Below are 17757 nucleotides of genomic sequence, written 5' to 3'. Positions count from 1 at the left end.
CCGGCTACCTGTATCTCTCTCAAGAGTGTCTAATTCTGCCATCACTTTTCAGGAGGGTGTTGGCAAAGTCTTTATTCCAGGCCATGTCCTAAGCTACAGGCTAATTTTTAAATGAGTATCTTTGGCTCCAGAACCCATCATTGTTCTGCTCAACTATTGTCCAATGTTTGTGTTATTGAGGGGAAAAAAAAGGCCCTCAGTTGAGGCCGTAATTATTCCATGCGCTCTGCGGCCTCTCAGAAGAGGGTAGCCTATGTGTCAAGGGCTTTCAACAGATTGTTTAATATAAAACCACAACAAACAAGAAAAGAAGAATCCAGGAATGCAAAGATATATCACAATAAGGTAACCTATTATTACGATCCTGATGTGTGTTTTATTTTCAACACCAAGCAATTCTCCAATTCTCAGGGGACACTGACAGAGTATCTGACAATTTAGCTCAATTCTGAGATTATCTACCCAGAGATAGCATCAGATCCCATAGTTTATGAGGCGAGCCCTATAAGACTGCCCCCTGCTCCTCTACAGCTGCCGGTCCCAAGTCCAGGTTGTCACCTGTTTTTCTAACCTGCTGGCTAGAGATAGGAGGTTCCCAGAATTCCCTCTTTGGGTTTGATTCATATGCTGCAATGGCTCACAGAACTTTGAAAAACACTTTACCAGTTTATTATAAAAGAATATAACTCAGGAATTGCCAGATGGAGGAGATGCATAGGGCAAGGTGTATGGAAAGGGGTGAGGAGCTTCCATGCCCTCTTCCAATGTACCACTCTCCTCAACTCTTCATGTGTTCACCAACCCCGAAGCTCTCCAATCCTTGTTCTTTGGGTTTTTATGGAAACTTCACTGTATAGACACTGTATAGTCAATCAGGATTGACTAAATCATCAGTCATTGGTCGTTGATTCAACCTTCAGCCTCTCTGGCCTTCTCAGAGATCAGGAGAATGTTTTTGTTGTTTAGTGCAATCCCAACTGCAAACCTGAGGAGTTGTTTTTTTTTTTTAATTAGACAAAATGACACATATAACTGATAATAACCATTATGTGAGAAAAAAACTAGAAATTTTGAAAATGAAGTGTAATGAAGAACATTTCCCTTAAAGGTAGCCTGTACATACCCTTATGGTTATGCTTTGTGACCTGTGTCAGTGCTATGCTGTGATTGCTTAGTTCATGTGGTTCATGATTGTGCTTTATCTGTTGTTAAGCATTTGGTATATTAACCTTGCTTATAGGTAGTAAGCTATATACTATAGCTACAGTAATTAAAAGTGTGATATTAATGATTACAAAAATAGAAAGACAGATAAAAGGAAGAGAATAGATGGCCCAGAAATAGATTATTGTTTAATGAAATGGAAAAAAACTAATTTTAAAATTTTGCACTAGAATTTCTCTTGGGAAAGAAAGCCTTGTGTTGAGAAAGATATGTTAATATAATCCACAAGGGTAAAAGGTGAGAGCCTCGGGGCATAGGCTAGAAGAAGATAATGGAACAAAAAGAAAGACACTACTCTGCCCCAAAAATTAAGAATGAAAAACTTGTATGAAAAGAGAGTAAATAGAGGAAAACTCACATGCTTGTGGAGAGAGGTGGCCAGTGAGAAATTCCTGGCTGTAGATTGGCTGAAGGCTTTTTGACAACAGGGAGTTTTTAAGATCAATGTTATTTATTTAACTTTTCTTTTTCAAGTTTTTATTTAAATTCCAGTTAGTTAACGTATAATGTAATATTAGAGTCAGTAGTCGAATTTTGTGATTCTTAAGATAAATTTTAAATTGTTTGTATTGCTGCATGTAAGTCCCCTTTGTCTCCCTCTAACTGTCAATGAAGAATGCTGCACACAAAGGATAACTCTCACGAGTGAGGTTTTCTTTTCTTTTTTTTTAATATTTTATTTATTTGACAGAGAGAAATCACAACTAGGCAGAGAGGCAGGCAGAGAGAGAGGAGGAAGCAGACTCCCTGCAGAGCAGAGAGCCCGATGCGGGGCTCGATCCCAGGACCCTGAGATCATGACCTGAGCTGAAGGCAGAGGCTTTAACCCACTGAGCCACCCAGGCACCCCTGAGGTTTTCTTTTTTAAGGGGGTGGGAGTAGTGAGAAGGAATCCCCCCAAAAAATCTTGAGATTCATGTCTAGTGTGAAGCAGAGAGGAGGCCAGCCATGTGGGATGAGATGTATGTAAAAGCAGAAGTTAATTAGAAGCTGATTCACAAAGCCAGAAGAGACCATATAAATAATTCTTTTGGAGATTCAGAGAATTTGTAAGAGGGAGATTGGATTTCTCATAGGATCTTGACTGAGGGGGTGGAGCCAATTTTATTTAAATATCAAAGGGTAGGCCAACCTTAACTGACAACTGGGTTAACTAGTACATGTAGCAATTCAGCCTGTGATAATAATAATTTTTAAAGTTGGCATTACGAATCAGTGGGAAAAGAAAGTATAAAGAGCCACCTTTTATTATAGATTTACCTAGGGAGGGATAAAGTCCTACCTTAGAGTTTAATCAGATAATAACTTGTATAGTCAAGGGATCATCATTAAGAGTATTCTGCCTAGGATCTACTCTATGCTAGACTCTGTTTTAGGCACTGAGGATGCTGTAGTGAACATAGTAGACAAAACATCAGCTCTTAGAAACTTTTCATTCTAGAGGATGGAGATAACCATTTTTTTAAGTGAGGGGCATATATCTTCATAATGCACTATTTTTGGTATGCTAAAAAATGAACTCAGAGAAAAATGAATGAAGAGAATTTACGTGGTCAGCAAAATGACATGAAAAACTACCTCAAAGTAGCAGGGGAGATGGCCTTGAAATGATGGAATAATTAATTTGTGTATTTTTAAAAGGTTTTATATATTTATTTGTCAAAAAGAGAGAGCACAGTCAGGGGGAGTGGTAGGCAGAGGGAGAAGAAGGTTCCTTGCAAGGAGCCTGATGCAGGAGTTGATTGCATGACCCTGGGATCATGACGGGAGCCAAGGGCAGATACTTAACCAACTGAGCCACCCAGGCATCCCTAATTTGTGTTTTAGAACAACGGTCAGCAAACTTATCCTGCCACGGGCTAGTTAATAAATATTTTAGGCTTTGTATACCATACAGTCTATGTTGCAACTACTCAACTCTGCTATTGTAGTTCAAAAGTAGTCACAGACAATACAAAAGAGAATGAGCATATGCCTGTCTTGGTATAGAACTTTACTTGCAAAAATGGGTATCAGTTTGCCGGCCATAGTTTTTCAACCCCTCCTCTAGAGTTAGGATGCCTGTACTCAAGTTTGACTTCATCTGTTACTGGATGAAAAACTTTGTACAAATTACCCAAATTCTCTAATGTTTGTAGTTCATAAGAGGAAAATGAAATAATGCATGTAAACTGGTTTGTTGTTGTTGTTGTTGTTTTTTAACAGTTCCTGGCTCATAATAAATTCTCAAAAACTGTTAGTCACTATTACTAAATTAATGTTTTAGATATGTATTTATAGCCTCTGATAATACATTTTGTCCTCATGTGTGCATACTTGTGTCTGGCTGTATATGCATGCATGTATGGAAATGTATGTTTGTGTGAGATTGATCATATCCATATCCGTATCCATGTCCTGGATTATAAAATGAGTTAAGATTGTGTAAATGACACTGGTGAAATAGCCACCACAACTGAAGGTACTGGAGTTTTCATGGCCATAGTAGACTGAGTACCAAGCTCACCTCACCTTCTGAGACAATTCTACTAGACTTGGAGGACCAAAAACTAACATGAAGGAAACTTCTGGGCCCCCAGAACACTGCTCTAGACTGGAAGACTTATGCTTGGGAATTGCACTTCTTTAGGAGTAGTAGTAGGGAAAGACTGGATATTAAGGTAAAATTAACCCCTTGAGTTGAAGAGAAAGAAAATATAGTTTGGGAAGATTATTAGACTTTGTGGGGGTAGAGAGCTAGAGAGGAGAAGACAACATGAAGAAAAGATATTAAATCCTGCATGGTGACTTGAGACTGTTATTGAATATAATTAACACATGCATAAGGTGAAACTCTTCAAGGCTGGACAAAAAAATGGACCAGGGACCTGTAAAGTGAATAATTCTCGAAGTTCACAAACAGCTTAGAGGTGTTTGAGTCTGGCCAGCCAGATTCTATGAGCCTTTTTGAATACCCAGAGTACAGTCTACTCTATACCAGCTCACCAAAAAAAGCTTAAAAACAAGACTCAAAAGAACTTAGTTGATTATGAAGTAACTTATCTACTATGACAAATTTTGAAATTTAGCATTCTTAAAGAACAACCAAAGCAGCACTCAACAAAGCACACATTGACAAGGTCTAGCAGGCAGCAAAAAATTACTAGACATGCAAAGAAGCACAAATATGTTTCTCACACCAGAAGAATAATCTGTCATAGAAAAAAAAACCTATGAAATAATGTAAATGATGGAATTAGCAGACAAGAATGATAAGAGTTATTATAAACATGTACAAGAATTTAAAGGAAAAATAAATATAATGAAGACAGGGAAGATATTTTTTAAAATACCAAATGTACTTTCTAGGGTTGAAAAATATAATATCTGAAATAGGAATATTTCATATATTTCAATATAGATGGTCTTAACAGTAGATTAGGTACTATAAAAGAAAAGTTAAACTCAAGACAGAGCAATAAAAACCACCCAAACTGAAGTGCAAAAAGAAAAAAAAAGTCTCTAAAAACGAACAAATTAAAATATCAACAATAAAAGCAGAGCCTCAGTGACCTATCGAGGGGGAAAAAACTAACGGTAATGATGTCATACATAGTTAATTACATTATATGCAATTGGAGTCCCAGAAGGGAGATTGACACGAAGTAGGAAAACAGCATTTGAAAAAATAACAGCCAAAACTTTTCTAAATGCGATAAAACATAAAAACCCACAAATCCAAGAAGCCCAGTGAATCTCATGGAGGATAAATCACATAAAGGTATGTGCTAATCGGATTGCTCAAAACCACTGATAAAAAAAATTTTTTTAAGGAAACAATAACAACAAAAAAGGAGCAGAAAACCTCCAACAACAACAAAAAGGTGTACTACTACAGGGAAACAAAAATGTTAAATTATTTCAGAACTTTCATCAGAAACTGTAGGCCAGAGGACAAAGTACAACATCTTTAAAGAACTGAGGGTGGCTCAGTGGGTTGAGGCCTCTGCCTTCCGCTCAGGTCATGATCCAAGCGTCCTGGGATCGAGCCCCGCATGGGGCTCTCTGCTCTGCAGGGAACCTGCTTTCTCCTCTCTCTCTGCCTGCATCTCTGCCTACTTGTGATCTCTCTCTCTGTCAAATAAATAAATAAAATCTTAAAAAAAAAATGAAAGTGTAATAAAACTTTTTTGGACAAATAAAATCTGAGATTATTATTATCAGTAGAACTTTACTACCACAAATATAAAAGGAAGACCTTCAGGCTAAGGAAATTAAATCAATTTGTAATCCAGACCCACACAAAGAAATGAATATTGTTCAGGGGTGCCTGGGTGGCTCTGTCAGTTAAGCAGCTGCCTTTGGCTCAGGTCCTGATCCCGGGGTCCTGGGATTGAACCCCACTTCGGGGTCCCCGCTCAGTGGGGAGCCTGCTTCTCTCTCTTCCTCTGCTTGCTGCTCTGCCTGCTTGTGCTCTCTCCATCTCTCTAATAAATAAATAAAATCTTAAAAAAAAAACCTTACTTGAAAAAAAAACTTTTAGAAATGAATATCATTGGAAAAATATATATGTGCATAAATATAAAACTTTTTATTTAAAAAAGTGATTCTTTTAAAGTAAAAATGCTAGTAATGTACTATAGAGGATACAACGTGTAGTACTTAAACTTATAACAACAACAGCACTAAGAAAAAGAAGGGTAAAGTTGAAGTACACTGCCATAAAGTTCTTACATTAAATATGAAGTGGCATAATAGTATTTGGAGTTAGACTGTGTATGTTAAAGATGCATTCTCTAAGCCCTAAAACAAACAATAAAAAACTACTAAGAGCTATAGGTAATAAGTCAGTAGTGGAGATAAAATGGAATATTAGAAAACACTCATCTAGGGGCACCTGAACGGGGCAGTCGGTTAAGCGTCTGACTTTTTGGATTGTGATCTCATGGGCATGGAATCAAGCTCCACGTGGGGCTCTGTGCTTGTTAGAGAGTCTGCTTGGGATTCTCTCTCCCTCCCCATCTGCCCATTCTACTCTTGTCTCTCTTTTTAAAATGAATAAACAAATCTTTTTTAAAAATTCATCTAATCCATTGAAATGCAGGGGAAAAAAAAGAAAAAGAAACCAGAAGAGATGGTATAAAAATAAAAGAAGTTTTAAAAGACAAATAAATGTAAAGCTAATTGTATCAATAATCATTACATTTAAATGGTCTAAACACTTCAATTAAAAGGCAGAGATTGTCCTGATTGGATAAAAAAAAATCAAGTTTCAACCAATGCTGTCTACAACAAAACTACTTTGAAATATAAAGATACAGATACGTTAAAAGTAAAATATGGAAAAAGATATTACTCAAACACTAATCATAAGAAACCTGAAGTGGATAAATCAATATTATTATTAATTCAAAACAAATAAGACTAACAGATTATGAAGGAAATTTTGTAATGATAAAGAGGAAAAAATAATCCTAAATATATATACATCTAATAACAGACCTTTAAAATACATGAATAACTAATAGAACACAAAGGCAAAAATGGTGTTTCCACAATTGCAGCGAGAGATTTCAATATTCCTCTTAGTAATTGATAGTAGCAAGTAGATGAAATTCACGAAAGCTATAGAAAGCTTGAAAAATATTATCATTCAACTTGACCTAATAACCACGTATAGAACAATTTTCATTCTCCCCCACAATAGCAGAAAATATACTATTCATGTGCAAATGAAAAATTCACTGAGAAGCTGAGGGATAAAACAAGTATCAATAGTTTAAATAAAAAGATAGAAATAATAGAGCACGTTCTCTGACCATAATAGAATTAAATTAGAAAACAATGACAAAAAGATATCTGGTAAGTTCCCAAATATTTGAAAATTATGCAACATACCTCCTAATACTTCATGGGTCAAAGAAGGAATCACATAAAATATAAGAAAATATTTAGGACAAACAAAAATAAAATATATTAAAATTTGGGGGATTAAGCTAAAACAGTGTACAGAAGGAAATTTATGCTCTACATGCTTATGCTAGAAAAGAATTAAGGTCCCATGGTGCCTGGTTGGCTTTGTCAGAAGAGCATGCAACACTTGATCTCAGGGTCATGAGTTTGAACCTCATGTTGAGGGTAGAGATTACTAAAAAAATAAATAAAAACTTAAAAAAAAAAGACAGGCACCTGCATGGCTCAGTGGGTTAAAGCCTCTGCCTTCGGCTCAGGTCAGGATCCCAGGGTGCTGGAATCGGGCCCGCATTGGGCTCTCTGCCTAACAGGGACTCTGCTTCCTCCTCTCTCTCTGCCTACTTGTGATCTCTGTCTGTCAAATAAATAAATAAAATCTAAAAAAAAAAAAAAAAAAGGTAAGTTCCCAAGGTCAAATGTACACTTTAAAAGAAAGAGCAAATAAACCCCAAATAAGCCTAAATATGGCAATAATAAAGATGAAAGCTAAAATAAATGAAACAGAAATGGACAAATTAATGAAACCAAAGCTTTGTTTTGAAGAGATCAAACTGTAAGACCTTTATCTAAACTGATAAGGTAAAAAAGAAGACACAAAATACTAATATTAGGAATAAAAGATAAGACACTGCTATATTCCTACAAACATTAAAGAATAATACATGAATATTATGAAAAATTTTAGGTCAACAAGTCTGACAACTTAAATGAAATAGAAAAAGATCTTGAAAGACACAAGATACCAAGACCAGTACAAGAAGATATGAAAATTTGAATTGTATTTTATCTACAAACAAATTAAATTCATAATTAAAACTCTCGCTAAAAGAAAACTCCTGCCCCAGATAGCTTCACTGGTAAAATCTCTCGAACATTTAAGAAATAAATAATAAAAATCTTACACACTTTATTTCAAACCTAGATAAGGAGTCTACATTTCCAAGCTTATTTTATTAGGCCAGCCTTACTCTGATAACAAACCTAGACAAAGACATAACAAAAAAAACTACACCTATATGTTTAATGAACTTAGATTGCTTAAAATCTTTTAAAGTTTAGCAAATAAAACCTAGCAACAAATAAAATGTCTAATACACCATGGTCAAGGTAGTTTATTTCAAGAATGTAAGGTTGTTTTAACATTTGAAAAATCAGTCAACTTAACCCATCATATCAAGATGGATTCATACCAAGATGAATCCATCAGTAGTTCATCTCAACAGATGCCCCCTCCTAAAGCATATGATAAAACTTAACACTCATTCATCATAAGAACTCTCAGCAAACAGGCAAAGAAGGGAACTTTCTTTTTTTTTTTTTTTTTTTTTTTTTAAGATTTTATTTATTTGTCAGAGAGAGAGAGAGTACACACAAGCAGGCAGAGAGGCAGGCAGTGAGAGAGGAGGAAGCAGGCTCCCTGCTGAGCAAGGAGCCTGATGTGGGACTCGATCCCAGGACCCCAGGATCATGACCTGAGCCGAAGGCAGTGGCTTAACCAACTGAGCCACCCAGGCATCCCAGAAGGGAACTTTCTCAACCTGGTAAGGGCATATACAAAAAATAAATAAATAAATAAATAAAAATCTATGGATAACATAATACTGGTAAAACACTGAATGGTTTTCTTAAAGTCAGGGCAAAGGCAAGGATATCTTTTCTCACCATTTCTGTTCAGCACCCTGCTGGATGTGCTAGTCAGTGCAATAAAAACAAGAAAAGGAAATAAAAGCATACAGAATGGGGGCGTCTGGGTGGCTCAGTGGGCTAAAGCCTTGGGCTTCAGCTCAGGTCATGATCCCAGCGCTCTGGGACCCAGTCGCACATCCGGCTCCTTGCTCCGCGGGGAGCCTGCTTCTCCCCTCTGCCTGCCACTCTGTGCTCACTCTCTCTGACAAATAAATAAATAAAATCTTTAAAAAAAAAATAACAGTTATAATAGCATCAAAAGCGTGAAATACTTAAGGATAACTGTAGGCAATACCAATACTATAAAAAATACTAAATATTGCTAAGAGAATTTAGAGGCCATCTAAACTGAGATCTATGTCTGGGGATTGGAAGACTAAATATTGTTAAGGGGTCAATTCTTCCTAAATTGATCTACATATTCACAATCCCAAGCAAACTCCTCAAGGTATTTTTAAAGATTTTATTTATTTATTTGACAGATAGAGATCACAAGTAGGGAGAGAGGCAGGCAGAGAGAGAGAGGAGGAAGCAGGCTCCCTGCCAAGCAGAGAGCCTGATGCGGGGCTCGATCCCAGGACCCTGGGATCATGACCTGAGCGAAAGGCAGAGGCTTTAACCCACTGAGCCACCCAGGCGCCCCCTCAAGGTATTTAAAAAAAAAATAATGAGTTAACCTAACAATCATACAGAAATGCAAAGAACCTGGAAGAGTCAAAATTATTGTGAGAAAAAAGAACAAACTTGGACTCTTTATACTTCCTGATTTTCAAGACATTCTAAAAATTACAGTTAATCAGTATAGTGTGATACTTGTGTAAAGACAGACATACAGTTAAATGAAATGGAATAGAGTCCTGAAATAGACATTGAATTTTTACTAAAATTGGCAAAGTTGTTCAATGAGGAAAGAATTATCTTTTCAATAAATGGTGTTGAAACTGTATATCTATTTGGAAAAGAATTAATATTGACTCTTCCCTCACACCATATGCAAAAATTGATCTTAAATGTATTATAGACTCAAAGATAAAAGCTCAAAGTATAAAATTCAAGAGGAATGATTAAAAAATCTTCATTATCCTGGAGTGGGTAAAATTTCTTAAATATGTCATAGAAAACATAAACCACAAAACAAACAACTGATAAATTAAAAACTTCTATTCTTTAAAAGACATTGCTAACAAATTAAAATGCAAGTTTACCTGTTTCTGTGTAAAAAATTCTTTAAAAAATAGTGGCTGAAAACAGAAATAAACTATTATCTCTCACAGTGTTTGTGGATCAAGAGTCTGTGACTTGTGTGGCTGGCCATTTCTGGCTTAGAGTGTCACATGAGACTGAAGTTGTGACATGAGAAGGCAAGTTGCTCTTAGCTGTTTATCAACAGGTCTTAGTTCCTCTCTGCGTGGGTCTTTCAAAATACTGACTTTCTCTAGATCAAGCACTCCAGGAGGGCAAGACTGATGCTGCAATCTCTTTTATGACCTAGCCTCAGAAGTTACATATCATCATCCCAAGGAGGGGAGGGGGCTCTACAAGAGTATTGATACCAGGAGGCCAGGATCAATGAGGTTCATCTTGGATAGGCATATAGTTTATATGTGTTTGTATATGTAGTTAGACCACCATCGTAAGCTACAATCTGGGAGAAAAGATTTTACACATACATACCTCAAGAAGGATTGGTATATAGAATTATACATAGAATAGACAAAAACAATTTGAAATGGAGAAATGATTTGAACAGACACTTCATAAGAGAAAATATACAAATGATCCGTAAGTAAATGAAAAGATGCTCAACATCATTAGTTATCAGGGAAATACAAGAGAAAACACAATGACACAATGACCAAATACACATCCACTGATGGCTAAGATCAGAAAGGACTGACATTACCAAGTGTTAGAGAAGAAATGGAACAACTAGAACATACATTGCTGGTAAGAATGTAAAATGGTACAACCACTTTGGAAAGGAGGTCGGCCATTTCTTATAAGGCTAAATATGTGCTTCCCATGACCTAGCAATTCTACTTCTAGGCATTATCTACCCAAGAAAAAGAAAAACCATGTCAACACAAAGACTTTTAACCACATGGTCATGGAATCTTTAGTCATAATAACCAAAAATAGGAAACAAACAAAATGTTCATGAATAAAACAAACATTTTAAAAATTTGGCAAATCCATACAATAGAATAGTAGTGAACAGTAAAGAAGGAACATTACTCCACACGACAATATGAACAAATCTCTAAAATATGCCTAACTAAAGAAGCAAGACACAAAAAAGTACATAGCAAATTATTTCATTTATACCTAATTCTTGAAAAAGTAAAATTATTATCCAGTGGCAGAAAGCAGAAAGCCTAGGACTGGGGATAAAACAAGGTAAAGCAGCACCCAAATGAACAAAGGATATGAAGCAAACCCACCTCTTTCATAAGTAAATATGAGAGAGGGAAATTTTAAGGTACAGGGAAAACAAGTTAGTGTGAGGTTTCTCACCTTTGGCACTATATTGCCATTTGAGTTTGATAATTCTTCATTGCTGCAGGGGTGTGTGTGGGGTGTGTGTGTGCATGTGCGTGTGTGTGTGTGTACTATCTTATGCACTGAAAGAAACTTAGCACTCTCTGGTTTCTACCCACAAGATGGCAATGGAAATCTCTGCCCCTATCTCCCCATCAGTTGTGACAATCAAAAATATCTTATAATATTACCAAATGTCCCCTGGGATGCAAAATTGCCCCCAGTTGAAAACCACTGGGTTAGTGTATTTGTTATCTATTGCTGTGTAACAAATTATCCCCCAAATTTGGTGGATCAAAACAATAAACATTTATTATCTGACAGTTACTATGGGGCAGATATTTGCAAGTGACTTAGTTGGGGGATCTGGTTCAACTTTTCTAATGGGGTTGAAATGAAAATGTCTGCATCATCTAAATGCCTGACTGGGGCTGGAGAAACTGCTTCCAAGATGGCTCAATCACATGGAGATTGGCAGGAGGCTCAGATCCTTGCTGTTATTTGGCAGGATATTCTGTTCCTTGCCACGTGGGTATCTGATAAAGTTACCTGACATGTCCTCATCACATGGTAACTGCCTTCCCCAGAACGAGTGATCAGAGAGAGAGTAGGGAGGAGCCACAAAATCTTTTTAAGATCTTCTCTTGGAAGTGACGGTCTGTCACTTCTGCTATATTTTACACATTTGAAGCAAGTCACTAAGTACAACTTACATTCACTTGGGAGGGAATTAGTCTCTACTTTTTAAAGGAGGGAATATGAGTAAATATGTGGACATATTTTACAGTATGTGGAGAAGGATTCTTTAACAAACAAGCTGGGGAAGATCACAGACTACTTAGAGAAAATAAAAAATAGATCATCATTCCAAATGAATCTGAAAGGATTTTTAATGAAAAAGGTGAAATCACCAAATAAATAGAAAAAAAAGACAGATAATGATATGATCTCAGGATGAGAAAGAACTTGTGAAGCATAAAATAACAGAAGACAACAAAAATGGAAAAGGCCAATCATGTCATCTGGGATCAATATATTATATATAAGTTGCCTTTTTTGACTACCTAATAAGGAAATGAACAATGGACTAACAGTAGGATACCATATTTATATGTATCAAAATATACCATGATGACCTACCTGGGCACAGTAAAGGACAATCAGTAGGAAAATTGATAATAACAATATAACAACAGTAATTTATTATGTGCCACATAATTCTAGATATTTTATTTGTAGCAATTCTTTTGCTTTTTGCTTCAACATCATGCGGTAGCATTATACCAATTTTCTAGTTGAGGCACTGTCAGATTAAGGAATTTGGCCAAATCTCATAGTTTGTAGGTGGCAACAGAACTGACTTATCTAATTGTTAATAGGTGCAGTACCTCAGGCTTACCATACTTTTAGGGCTCATATTTCTTTTAAAATCAGAAGGGAATGGCTGAAGAAAATGTTTTCATGTATAATATTAATATATTTGTTTTTATATCAGTGCAGTTATAAATATAATTTTTAATATTATTTTATGGAGGAAGAGGCCCACAAAGGTAAAGGAATCTGCGACCCATGAAAGTCTGAATGTGGCCTTCCTGAGTGGCAGAGCTGCAGTTTGATACCAGGCAATGTGATACCGAAGTCTATGTTCTTTCTGGAAGGCAGCTTGCCAATATGTTTCGAAAGGGCTAAAATTGTTCACACCTCTAATTACTTTTAAGGATTTAAACTCAAAATAACATGGAAGGACACAATGATTTAATAAAAAGATACTTCTTTATAATAGTATTCATTTGAAACCAAAGAAATATTTAAGAATGAAAAGCTGGCTCAACAATGACCATCAGTTTAGGGGCGTAGGTGACTATTAGGAGCTTCTGAATGGATGTGAACTGAGGGGAAACTGAGGACTCAGGGGAACTGAAAGTGAGCCAGAAGTGGAAGGAGGCCTGTAGGCATTCTGGAGATGGTGTGCAGATCTCTGCTGGGTATGTGTGTGCTCTATTTGAGAGTGGGCATGTTCTCGAATTCATTTTTAAAGGGAGGGGGCAAACAAAACAGTGCGGAGAGGGTTAGAGGAAACAGTATTCATTAAAACAGAGATCAGTGAACACAATCAGTAACTCTGAAAACAGTTCTGAAAGATGGAGGGACTGAGCATGCAAAAGTAAAGTGGCCTTGAAGATCATGTTAATCCTTCTCTTGAAAGTTCTGAAGAACCAGTGAAAGATTTTAAGCAGTGAAGCGACATACTCAGATGTGCATTTTAGAATAATTATAGTGGACATGGTATGCATCGAACCCTGGTCTGAATTGAGTGTAGAAACGGATGGAACAGAGAGTAAGAGAACTTATATTCACTCAAAAGTTATTTATTTAGGGGCACCTGGGTGGCTCAGGTTAACCATCTGCCTTTGGCTCAGGTCATGATTCTGGAGTCCAGGGATGGAGCCCAGCATCCAGTTCCCTGCAGGGTGGGCAGTGTGCTTCTGCCTATGAGTCCTCCCACTCCCATTCCGACTTCCACCCTCTCCACCCTCCATCCCCCCATCTCCACCCCCTCCACGCCCCCAGCACCCCCACCCCCAGCTGCTGCTCAGCTTTTTCTCTCCCTCATGGTCCTCTTGCTCTCAAATAAATAAATAAAATCTTTTTTAAAAAGTTATTTATTTAATCTTACAATTATTCACGGGGTGTTGATGCTGTTCTTGGTATGCAATTGTTTCAAGAGCTTAATTAGGGCGGAAAAAGAATTAGAAAGGTTTTAAAGTCAAGGAAAAATTTAAGACAGAAAAGAATTAAAACATGATCGTGCTGAGGAGGGCACAGGAGGGAGTGGACAGTAAAGAGGTTCGCTTTGGAGAGGAGCAGGGACACCCAGTCTTTGAGAGAGAAGGAAAACTAGTAAGCTTGGGTGTGGATGTAGGTAATTTGTGGGGCTTGGGTGAGGCAGTTGGGCTAAAATTCTAGAAAGCTGTGCTTGATGGCGTTTATCATTTCTGAGTAGAAGACCAGTTCATCTGGTGAGTAATGTGGTCACCACTGATTTCTACCTGCAGTGTGGCCTTTCTTCTAAAAGCAACACACAGAACCAAAAATACTTCTAGAGACTAGTTAACTCGTTTGTATAAACCAAGATAATAGAACCTTTTTAATGGTATTGCCGTGTGACTTGGTTGCACTGACACATGTACTTGTTTAGTATGTTTTATCATTGTACTCATATAGGAGTAGAGGGAGTGAACGTTTTGATTACTAATAGAAATAAAATGGAAGTCTTCCGGTAAGGCCATCTGTTAAATGCAGTATTTACTCTTGCAGTGGATTACTAAGTCAGATACTCAGGTTAAGGACTATTTATTCACAAACTAATTTTGCTGTAAAGCATTCAGAAAAGAACGCCGGTGCCCCGAGGACTTTACTCGAGGTCAGGTCATTCACCGGTTCTACTCCGAACCAGAAAGTTAAGTCAGCAGCGCACCCACCTCCCGCCTGGAAATGCCTCTTCCCAAATCTCAGCCGCGGCCCCGCCCCTTCCACAGGTTTTGTCCCCGCCCCTCCTCTCCCATTGGCTGGCCCTCCACCTCTCCTCGACCGCTCCGAAGACCCGGAGGAGCGGAGTTTTCCAAAAGCATGACTGGGGCGCCCTCGCTGCGCATGCTCGCGGGAAGCCGGATTCCGGGTCCGGAGTTGGTTTTAGGCGGCCGCGGCACAGCGCGCGGTGCGGGGCCGGCGGGGAGGCGCGCGCTCGCGGCGCGGCGCCGTCGACGGGAGCACGCGGCGCGCTGCTGAGGAGGGAGGTGTGGGGTCTGCTGGGGGTGGCGCGTGGCCGGGGTGGGGGTGGGGGGAGGGTCGGGTGTTGCCGAGCGCGGCAAGCGGGTTCCAAGTGGCTGCAGGCGGCCTGGGCTGCCGGGGCCGACGCCTGGGTGGCTGCTGCTGCCGCCGCCGCCGCGCCTGCTGCGAGATGGCGATCTTGGGCGCGGAAGGGTGAGGGCGCCCGCCGCTGGAGGAGGCGCCGCTGCTGTGGCCGCCGGACTGCCGGGAGCCGACCGCTTTGCGCCCGGTAAGGACGCGGCGGCGGGGGGCGGGGGGCGCGGGTGGGGTGGGGGCGCCGGCCCAGAGCCTTCGCGGTGGTGCCGGTAGCCCGGCAAGGTCCGCCCCGGGGTGGGACCCTCTGAGGGTCGGGGACGGTCTGCGCCGCCCTGGTTGCGTTCTCCAGCCCAGGGGCCGGGAGTTTTCTGGGGTGGGGTCACGGGTCTTGCCCCGAGTTGGCCCTGACACAGGCCCGAGCTAATGATACTGGAGCGAAGTGTTTCCGTGACTCTGCAGCCGCGGTTCTCAAGCCTCCTTAGCCTTGTCTTAGCGTTCCGTCTGCTTTCTCTTCCTTTCCCTAACACCTCTTCAAAAAACAGCACTGTATGGACTTACTGCCCATGCCCTGACTTTCACCGCAATTTCGCCGTCCCAAACCAAAGACTCCCAGCCTTAGAACGTATTTTTCTGACGTGTTTTTGTCACTCCTGCTTCTTCACTGACTCTGCAGTCACCGCCCCCCCCCCCCCCGCCACAACCCCCCACCTCCACCTTTGTGACCTGGTAGGTCCCAGTGACCTTGCAGTTTTTACTAGTCTTTATCTCATCTGTGATTTGGACCTTCTTTCATCTTTAAAAAAAATGTTTTGATTTTGTAGTTTGCCCACTGTTTTTACAGCCTTTAAATGATCAGTCCTTTCTTTACTCCCTCGTTTGGAGTTGAGCGTCCTTTGCTCCTGTAATTACATGAAACCTTCCGTACCAAAGACGAGTACTATTATTTTGACATCCTTACTCTTCCAGGTTAAAATATTTTCCAGGGGCTTGATGTGGCTTTCTTTTTCTGCTTGGTAAGTTTTTATCTTTTTGTGTAGGCTAATGTGCAAAAAGATTGGAGTTTCTGCTTTAAAAAGCTACTGTTAATAGTGGGAAAGAATAATGTCCAAAGTTAGCTTTTTGCCCCCTTTGGTGTTTTTACCTGAAGTGACTGGTGTACATTGTATGCAGGTTTGTGCAAGAATTCATCCATATGTATAAATCCACTTTACCTGTCTCACCAAGTAAGGCTCTGTGTACTATACTAGCAAAATGTGCCTTTTGAAAAAATAAAGGTATTCTTTTATTCGTGTGATTTGTTTTTGACCATAAAGCAGGTAATTAGCTGTGACTGCAAATTAATCACTTTTCATAAATAGTATTTTTTTTTTAAGCTGAAAACTTAGTAGGCAAGTGTTGGGAGCTACTCAAATTGAGAAGTGTAAAGTATGTAGACTAGTTATTTGGTATGTGGCTTATTAAGGTTTTCATATAGTTCTTCCCTTAAAATGCAAAACTGTTTATAAAACATCCAATACCAGGACTTAAAAAGCAGAAAATAAGGGTTATGTTTTTTTGGAAGCCTGGGATTGTAGAGGTTGTCGCAAAGAAATTCTCTGCCTTCAGAGAGATCGTAATCTTTGCTGTTTACCCCACGAAGGCTGAAATTTCTTTTACTTCCTTTCAAAATTATTAAGCATCTACTCCATGACTGTGTGAAGTATTTGGGGGAATATTAAGGATTATAGCAGTTTCTGCCTTCTCAGAATAGTTAGGCAGGTAGGACTATACACAAATGGCTTATTTATCTTTTAATACATAGTTAAGTTTCATATAGAGTTCAAATTCAGAAGGGGTAGAGCTCCCATCTTACTTGGCAAGGTGAGGTAAGAAGGGATTCCTAGAGCTTCTGGCTTATGAAACCTTTGTTTTGAAGGATGACTGTGACTTTCGATAAGCTGAGAAAGGTAATGCAAGCAGAGATAAGGGACCAAGAGATTAGAGCATACAGTGCATACATTTGGGGAGAGGCAAGTATTATATTCAGATGAAACAAAAAGTATTTGTACTAACATAAAGGATGATAAAACTTGAAGTAGAAGTTCGAACCAGTTTATGGTTGCTTTTAATGCCAGGCTAATGATCTTGGATTTAGTAGGTGTTGGGGGTTTTACAGATGATTTTTGAGTTGCAACTTATTAAACTTTTGTTTTCAGAGGATTAATTTGGCAGCAATGTATGGTGTGAATTGAAGTAGAAATCTGGAGGCAGAAAGATTTTTTTTAAAGATTTTTTTTATTTATTTGACACACAGAGATCACAAGTAGGCAGAGAGGCAGGCAGAGAGAGAGGAGGAAGCAGGCTCCCCACTGAGCAGAGAGCCGGATGTGGGGCTCGATTCCAGGACCCTGGGATCATGACCTAAGCTGAAGGCAGAGGCTTTAACCTGAGCCACCCAGGCGCCCCCAGAAAGACTTCTTGATTGCAGTGGTCGAAAGTAATGAGGGTTGC

At 39.0% G+C, this 17757-nt stretch overlaps 1 protein-coding gene and 1 pseudogene across 3 annotated transcripts in view; one reads left to right on the top strand and one right to left on the bottom strand.

Annotated features, from left to right (window-relative positions):
• Nucleotides 1-14912: 14912 nt before the first annotated feature.
• Nucleotides 14913-17757, bottom strand: part of LOC123943648 — a 28020-nt pseudogene continuing 25175 nt past the window's right edge.
• WWP1 (WW domain containing E3 ubiquitin protein ligase 1) overlaps nucleotides 15134-17757 on the top strand; it is a 113299-nt gene continuing 110675 nt past the window's right edge. For 2 of the 3 annotated variants that reach the window (XM_046005085.1, XM_046005073.1), the window contains exon 1: nucleotides 15135-15460. The gene's annotated coding sequence lies outside the window, so the exon portion shown is untranslated. Of the gene's footprint in view, nucleotides 15461-17757 lie in introns of all 3 variants that reach the window. The other variant, XM_046005078.1, reaches the window with a different exon arrangement.

This window comes from Meles meles, chromosome 1 (genome assembly GCF_922984935.1).
Source record: "Meles meles chromosome 1, mMelMel3.1 paternal haplotype, whole genome shotgun sequence".
NCBI lineage: Eukaryota > Metazoa > Chordata > Mammalia > Carnivora > Mustelidae > Meles > Meles meles.
Note: the sequence above shows the minus strand (reverse complement) of the source record. Positions and strands in the feature narration are given on the sequence as shown.